The sequence below is a fragment of the Pinus tabuliformis genome, chromosome X (assembly GCF_031772625.1).
Source record: "Pinus tabuliformis cultivar Carrire ecotype Pingquan chromosome X, CPIR1, whole genome shotgun sequence".
Classification (NCBI taxonomy): Eukaryota; Viridiplantae; Streptophyta; class Pinopsida; order Pinales; family Pinaceae; genus Pinus; species Pinus tabuliformis.
The window spans coordinates 1,025,465,302-1,025,474,398 of NC_142308.1; positions in this window are offsets into that span (position 1 = coordinate 1,025,465,302).

Genomic DNA, 9,097 nt, shown 5'->3' on the forward strand with positions numbered 1-9,097 from the left:
TCAGAAACCCTGAAAAATGTGCATGAAACTGAAAAAGGAAACCATGAAAGTGAAGGGCTAAGGTTTAGCTCCTACCTGGTCCAAACGGCGCCGAAAATCGTCCACAGAATCTCCCGAAATCAGCTGGTGAAAATCAAGGAAGAAGAGGCACCTCCAGAGCTCCAACAAGCAAAATGCAAATGAAATGGTAAATGAGAGGTAAAAACACCTTTTTATGACTTTTTACACAGTTTAAAGTTAAATATTAGGGTTATAATCTCATTTTCATGCAAATATTGTCCATTTCTAACAAAATCTGTTGCAGCAATTGATGGTGAAGTACTACATTTGAAAAGAGAAAAGCTAGTAAAAGTAAAAAATCAAATATGACCATGAATCGAGCAGTTTTACCATGGAATTTATGCTCGTTAAAAAACAGAAAAGTGTGAGCAAGAGTTTCCACCAGAGTTCAAGCTCATTAAAAAATGAACCTATCTCGGTAAATAACCATTGCGATCGTAAATTTATCAGCCTTAAAAGCCTTGGTCGTGTTTTCATCCATCACCTCCACTGTCATTTGGCCGGTCGTTCACCCCCATATGTGTGTTTACCCATTTTGAGGAGCATCTGCGAAGAGTGATTTCATCTAGCCATCCTTGTGACACTACCGTGATTGGAAAATTCCAATTTGTACCTGGAATCTGCTGCTATCTCTGTTTATCACTCGTTCCTCAAAAGACGAGTCTTCTTTGAGCTCTTTTCACTGACTCGTAAAATATGAAAAGTTTGTCGAGTTTTGGCCTTCCAGCTCATTAAACGACCGGAACACCATCCCTCCTCTAGATTTTAATCTTTTGGACCTGAGGGATTATTGCACAAAAAGATCGAGCGCTTGTTTTGTTTGGCTCGTTAAAGCAAATCGAAAATTCATCCCTTCTGTATTGTTTTATACTTTTTCGGACTTAAGGGATTAGATGACGAAAAAGGAATTCTGGAGTTGACTTTATGTACCTTTTCAGACTCTCTAAAAATGAAAAGGACCGAGTTTTCCTTGTCGTTAGACTCGTTAAAATGATTAAATAGCGACAAACTTGTCTTTAGACGAGAACGAGTTTCCCTATCGCTAAGCTCGTTAAAACATAGCGATGGGCTTGCCCGAAGGGCAGGTTATAGAACAAGCATATGTTATCCTCCTCAAGCTTGACAAAAATAAAGAGGTACTGGTCAGAAATGACTGGGGAAAAATTGGGAGAACATCAAAGTTTAATGGTAGCAAGTCACTCTTGAACATGACACTTTTCCTCCGTTCCACATCGGGTTGGGTTGTTTCATTCACCGGTCTCATCACCATGGTCTTCGCCAAACCATCCACATTTTGGGGTAATGCTACCGATCCATCACATCAGTGTCGTTATATGTTCAAGAGGGGTCATTCTGAAAGTGTCAACCGTGTCCCATCCACTGCCATACATTATCCTTCATCCATTCATGATCGCCACCCTGAATCATATGTCACAGTTTGTTTTCACCTCCACTAAAATCATTAGCTCCGTTCCGTGTCATTGATGTGGGATTCATTAAGGCCCTCCTTTGATGGATCGCTTCTTGTCGACTTCAGCTCATTATCCAAGAAGTTGATCTAGGAACAACCCCATCAGTACTTTGAAGCTTGCATGCCTCAATGGCAAGTTTCTCACTTCCGGCGACAGGTATACATCAATGACCTTCGACCAGAAGATTTTGCGTGGCGTTCGACGCCAAGTCCTTTATTCACGCCACGTGAATTGTACTGCAGTACCTTGAGGGTCATTATCATTATCGGTGATTCCTCTCGCGCTTGTTAACGGTTTTCATTATTGACCGGTAATCAAGCGATGTCTTTCCTGTTCGACTTCAGCGCAATTCTCACATGGATCGACTTGTACTTAGAGTGAAGATCGAACGAGTTTGAAGACCCCGGATCTAGTTTCATCCATCCGGGCTGCGATATATATTCAGGAAATATAAAAGCATTTGTCATGTACATCATTGCAGCAGATGATCATCCTATTCAAAGGATGATAATTTCAGCAGAAAATTATCAGTCTATCATCAGACGATCGTCTGTTATATGTACCAAAATGTATTTATAAAGCTGAGCATGGGAATGCCCGCCTCAGCTAGATCATGAAAAATAAAATGAAAAATAATGTATTGTATTGTATTGTATTACAGAGCGCCTCCTCAGCACTGGAATGAACTTCGGACCCTCTAGATAAAGCATTTCACCCGATAAACGGCCTCATACTTTAGGGGGCAACTGTTATAGACATTTTTGTGCCTCGCAGCATGGAGCATGAAATGTCAATAATTACAGGGATCCTCAGTCCCTAAACATGTTGTTCTTACCCCTAGAAGAACAAGGTCAGCAAACCACAGCACTTCCCATCAGTTCTCCACCTGAAAACACTAAGAAACGGGCTATTTTTGGATCATGTCAGCTGCTCCACTGAGCATCTGCGCTGGAATGCAACTGCTCCTCCTTGTACCTGCGCTGAAAGTCAAATCTAATGAAGGCTACCTGCGCTGGGCGAGATTGGCCAAGTGGCACAGTCATTCTGCAAGGTGTCAATTGCCCAGGAAGCTTCCAAACTGACACTTGGTTCAAGAGATTCGCCCTGTGATGAGTAAGAGGTACTTGATCTCCATGTGTAAGCAAGGATCTCCAAGTGGACTCAAGAACTGAAGATTAATTGAAGAGGGAGAGGACACAAGGCAGCTTTATGTCAGTCTCAAGCTGACTCATCCTCTCTTCTTCTTTCCTATATATAGAGCTCTTCTATGAGGTCTAAGGAGGCTGGGAATTTTGTGCAAAGCAAGGAAGTGCTGTTGGTTTACAGTTAGAGCTATTGGGTGATTGCTTTTATAGAGGTGAAGAGGAGATTTCTTGCTGCTGGGGAGGTGCTGCTGGATTGGAGCCATTGATGGTTGTAACCTTCTCAGAACCCTTTTACTTCTATCAATAAAGCTTTGAATGTTCTCCTATATACTTGTATTGCATTGATGTATTGTATTTACTTGTATATCTGATTCACTCTAATCCATGCATCAGTTATGAGTACATGTTTCTTGTAGTTTTCCTTCTCTTGTCTGTGCAGGATCTTTGTGTAGCTGGGCCGGCAAAGGGAGCAAGGAGCTGGGAACAAGAGACAAAGAGAGAGGACAGGATCGACAAAAGTGAAAGGCACCGGTTGGTCAATCTTTTCTTCCTTCTCTGTACTTTCATAAAGGAAAATATCAAAGCTTTACTTTCAGTTGTTGCTAAGGACTGTCACCCTTAGAGTAGGGATAGGGTCATCCGAGTCGGATACTTTTCCCCACAACACCTATCTTCAAGTTCTTTCTTTGCTTTCTCTTCTTCTTCTCTTTTCCTCTGTTCTTCTAACTCCTTCTGCCTTCTTTGCTCTTGTTCAATTTGTGCTTTTTGCTGTCTTTCTATCTGTTCCCTTCTATGCCTTTCTGCCTGCAGCTTGTTTTGTCTTTCCTCCTGTTCTTTAATCGTAATAGGAGGTGAATTTATTTCCTGCTGATCTGGCTCGCTTGAGGATGATGTTGGGGTTGTGGATAATAAATTTAGAGGCAAAGTTTGCAACCTTTGCTTTCTAAGTTTATTAAATTCAGTTAACTCCACATCTTCATATCTCAGTGAAGCAAGTTGTCTGACTTGGCTTATTGAATCGGCACTCATGAACAGGTCGTCAAACTGGTCTTCTTGATGAACAACCTTTGACAGCTTGGCTTGTTCTAAGGCAATAAAAGCAGTCTTTTTTGGATCATAGAGTCTATTTGGAATAGAAGCTAGAGATATCAATTGGAGTTTTGCTGCTTCCTTTTCTGCATGTTTGTAATTTAGCAGCGTATATACTCCAATTCTTAAAGGAAAAGAGGGCCATCCTCTCTTCTTCTCCTCCTTGAGAGTTTGTGTGACACTCTCGGACATAATCTGGTAGGAGATTTCTCGGGCTAACAGTTTATCTGGGACGTACAGGGGAAGGACATGTGGCCTAGCCTTGCTTCCAAAAACTCTAATATAAGTAAAATGCTCTTCGCCGAACCAATGGGCTACGGCTGGGAGGTCAAAAGAAGCTTCATAGGAAATTCTAGGGATAGGTCTGTCAAAAATAGAATAGTGAACGGGAATCATAAAACCATTGCAAATTTGATACAGATGGTCTTTGTGGGAAGGTTTCCACAATTTCCGATGGTACAAGTGAATGGGTGTTGGGTCATGGGTTTTCCATCTCCAACCAAGGACAGGAAACTCAGAATTAAAACAAAGGGTATCCATAATGTAAGCAGAGTAATAGAAGGGTGGGATTTTTCTCTCAGTGACTCTGGTTTTGGCCCTAAACTCACGAATAGCTATGACCGATTTATCAGACAAAATAGTGGCCCAATCCATGATTATACTATTGACGGCCGCTTCCATTAAAGGAACCATATCAATATGAATATTTGCAGAGTCATGAAATCCCCACAATCTACACATCATAATCCCGGCGTAGCAATAAGGTGAAGCCAAAGAAGCATTGGAGTACTTACCCGACATATCATGCTTGTGTTTAGCTGGATTCTGCCTCCAATCTCGGAGAGGTTCGGATGGCGATTCATTCTCCTTCGCGAATTTCTCTAAAAAGGCTCTATTATAAACTAGCTCGGGTTGAGGCAAATGATACATCCGTCTCAAGTCGTCAGGCTTGAAGGAACCGAAAATCCTTCCATCCTTAGTATGGAAGGTTCTATCAGTAAGAGTAATTTCTTCAATTGCCCAACGTACCACATCAGTATAAGGCAAGACTTGTTCTCTGGCTGCTATTCTGTGCAGAAAGGAATCAGCCAAATCTTTAAGAGTTGCCTCAGACTTTCTAAGTTCATCCACACTAGCCTCCGTTACTGTCTTTTCTGGTTGTTCTGCTTCTAGCAAATTGTATGTACCTTGCCATGTAGTACCAGGAAGACCAGTGCATGTAGTATCTGAGATTAAGCCTTTCTTTGAAACCATAGCAGCTTGGCCTGAGACAGGTGTCGGAGTAGAACCTGCCACCTTTTTGAACTTCTTTCCCATCATATTCAGACTTCTCTCGGTTGAATTCTACACAAATGCAAGAGAAATCGTAATCGAAGAAATAACAATGACGATCCATAACGGGATAGATATATAACTTGAAGCGTGGTGAAATTAATTCTAAAAGTGGCTGCGGATCTAATGATTTGAGAAGGCACCGCAGATGCAATGATGGTGATTTTACAGCCTGCAGCTCCATAAATGACTATTACTTAAGTTATTAAACCGAATGACCCCTTAAAGCGTGCAATAGATTTCTTCAAAGGTCTAATCGTAATTGCTCGTTAATTCGAAGGGGCAAAGCTTTAAATACGCATGCATTACCTTATCCCTTTACTTAACGGCATTTTGAAATTTGTGCTTTTGTCAAATCGGATTTAAATATAACTTTAATGCTTTGAAATAATCACCTTTGAGGAATTTAGGTCATCATTAAGCGTCATCGCATCGCATCGGGAGTGTGAGTGACATTATCATTTGGGAGAGATCTTGGCGAATGCCGATTGCGACATTGTATCATATTAACGCGCGAACTTAATCCCTAAATGCATATCAATTGATTTACCGACTACCGATAGCGATATCACATCGCATCGGGAAAAAGATCTGAACGTCTTATGAAGATGTATGGGATTCTGCCGACTACCGATAGCGATATCGCATCGGGTCGAGGCTTAAAAGACTTTTCATAAGAGGCAGCGCCGATATTTGATCACCGATATCGTATCGCATCGGGGAAAAGATATGTGCTTTTTTCTGTGTGTGCATTGGCTATCGCCGATGGCCGATAGCGATATCGCATCGGAAAGAACCAAGGTAGCAAACGATCTTGTGATTGCTTTTTCGGACTTAACCAAAAATTGCTTATTTATTTGTTCAAAAAGGCTTTTGTTAACAAATTCATTTGATTATCATACCTTTTTCGAACAAATTCATTAATGCCAATTAAAATTTTTAAAAGGGACCCATTTCATATGTTAATTGTTTGTGATAAAAATGTTATGAAATGGGGGGTTGTTGTAGGGCACAACAAGGAGGAAGAAACTACACCTCAAACTTAGAGGAGGTCCACCTGGAAAAGAAGACAATTACGATAGTATAATTATAGCCATTCTTAATTTTGATATATATTTTCTTTATGTAATAACATTAATGAGCCTATAACTATGAAAGAGAAAATGGAGATGGAAGACGAGGAGTTGTAGAGAGTAGCCATGGATGAGGAAATGGATGCAGAAAAAAAATGATACACGAGACTTAGTCCCATTGCTTGATGGAAGAAAACACATTAGATGTAAATGGGTGTTCAAGAATAAGATCAGTTTGGATGGCATTGTTGAAAAGCATAAAGTAAGGTTGGTTGCAAAAGGATATTCCCAAGTTGAGGGAATACATTTTGGTAAGATATTCCCAAGTAATATTAAGTTAACATCTATTAGTTTTCTATTATTTGTTGCATAAATCCTTGATTTAGAGATAGAACAAATGGATATGAAAATTGCATTCGTTCATGGTTACTTAAAGGAGGAGATCATCATGACACAACTAGAGAACTATATTGAAATAAGTAAATAATCATTAGTTTGCAAGTTAGAATAGTATTTATATGGTCTCAAATAGTATCCTAGAATGTGGTACAAAATTTTATTCCTTTGTGTTGAGGTTAGCTTTCTAAGGTTCAAATCAAATCATTGTGTGTATTACGAAAATGAAAGTGGTTGTTTTCCTATTATCATTCTATATGTTGATGATATGTTATTATTTGTTAATAATAAGGATGTGATTTCTAATTTAAAGTCTTGTCTTTCAACACAATTATAAAATAAGAAATTGGAGGTTGTAAAATGTATCCTAGGAATGGATATTAGTAGAGACAAAGGAAATAAAATAATTTGGTTGAGCCAAAATAGATCTGTAAAAGTTGTGCTACAATGTTTTTAGATGGTAGATGGAAAACCATTAACAACTCTAATTTATGTGGGTAGTAATGTTTCAATTGTGTAGTGTTCTACTACACCCATACATATGCAAGATATGAGTTTTATTCCAAGATGTTTGGAAATTTTACTAACAGCTATGGTGATACCTCTCTATCTACTTGTCTATAGTTGGATGATAAATTGGTCAATAAGTATGCTAGGTACCACAATAATGATGTTGTCAAAATAGTGTTTGACCAAATATTTACATGAATTATGACCTTCATGACAACATATATTGTAGGGTATAGGATGCTTGATGATTTCATATAGGATAACCATTATGCTACTCCTATTGTCAACATCAATTTTGAGCAATATCAATTTTGAGGAAACCATTTGTTAACCTATTTTCTTAGTACCAAAGAATTGAAGCTTCAAGACAAGCGTTTGACAAAATACCTAAAGAAAACATGAGGATTTTTAAAATATTGATGTAATCATATCAGGGTAACACAATCAATTTTCCATTTAAGTCATTGGAACATGTTTCCTCCATTAAGCTTACATTATATTAAAGTTGGGGATATCAATGACCCAATAGTTCCTTCTATATGTTGGTAAGTCATAAAATGACCCTTGTTTGCTTCTAGACTATGGTATTAGTATGAATTCAATGTTATATCTAGTGTTGCAACTTTATGGAGGATGAGGAAAGGCCATACCCTCGATATCTAAGGGCCACTCGTTTAAGGACACTGTTAATAATAAATTCATTGCATTAGTGTAGATCCTCAGTGCAATGTGTATATTGTCGAAAAAAATGAGGATCCAATAATGGAGGACAAAGGAAATATTTTTTACCTTTCCATACTACTAGTCCAAGGAATTAATATGCAAGCATAATGGTTTCTAAGTTTCAACGTTATTTTTGTACTAGTGACTATATTCATGTTGTACAAAGGATTTTGAGGCATATCTTATTTTCAGAGATCCTTTTAGTATCTAATATCACAATCATGTTGAGGATGTGGTAATGTTAAATCACTATTGCTCAGTGGATGTACATTGTGCAGTTCCAACAATCAGGAGGGAGAGCTTGATCTTTGAGACTACACAGTGCGCAGCTCAAGGAGGCTTGAAGGACAAGACTATGCAGTTTCTAAGGTAGTGGATTCAAGCTAAGGGAAAGGACACTAGAAAATCCAACTGTACAGTTTTGGATGCCAAGAGAGGTTGGGATTCTGCGCATTGTGCAATTCCAATAGCCAAGGGAAAAGCTTGAGGGTTGAAGATGCAAAATGCGCAGTTCATGCCAGTTCGTGGGACATAACTGTGCAATTCTAGGGGTCAAGGTGGGGAGCTGGGTACAAGAATTGCACAAAGAAATAGTCCTGGGGGACAGGGACTACGCATTGCGCAGTTTCAAGTAGAAAAGACACAACTTAGAGGGTTGATACTGCACAGTGTGCAATTTAGTTGGGGCCTGGTGAAGCTAAGTTGCTCGGTCATGAAGGTTTTCCAAAAATGGCTAAGTGTGGGATAGGTAATGAACTGTGATGAAGCTTGACTGTGATCACACACTTAGCATACTTTGATGACACGACAACATAGATCATCAGAACACATGAAAAAATCATTTTCCTTTATATGACTGCCTCATGACAAGATACAACAAGTGCGACACTTAATATATTTAGGACGACAGTGACGACACTTGTGCGATAGCGCTCAAGAATTTATGTATGAATGCAACATATTTTTACATTGTTAGGACACCTCATATACACAAACACCGACCTTTGAAAGCATTAAAATAGACTTGCTAACATTGCACGACAGAAAAACATGCCAAAACATAATAGTTAGCCCAACATGAAAAGGGGACCAAAGCACTACAAGAAAGCTCATGAAATGAGCTCTAGTGTTTGCAACAACAATATATAAGACCAAGGAAGGCTTCGAAACTGAGTGTAAGCCAAAATTTTGGAGGGTGTTGCAACAGCTACAACAGGTTCCTCCTACATTGAATGATGAAGAGGTTGGTGAGGTGTTCGAGAAGAAATATAGAACCTCTTCTTCTCCCCATTCCTAT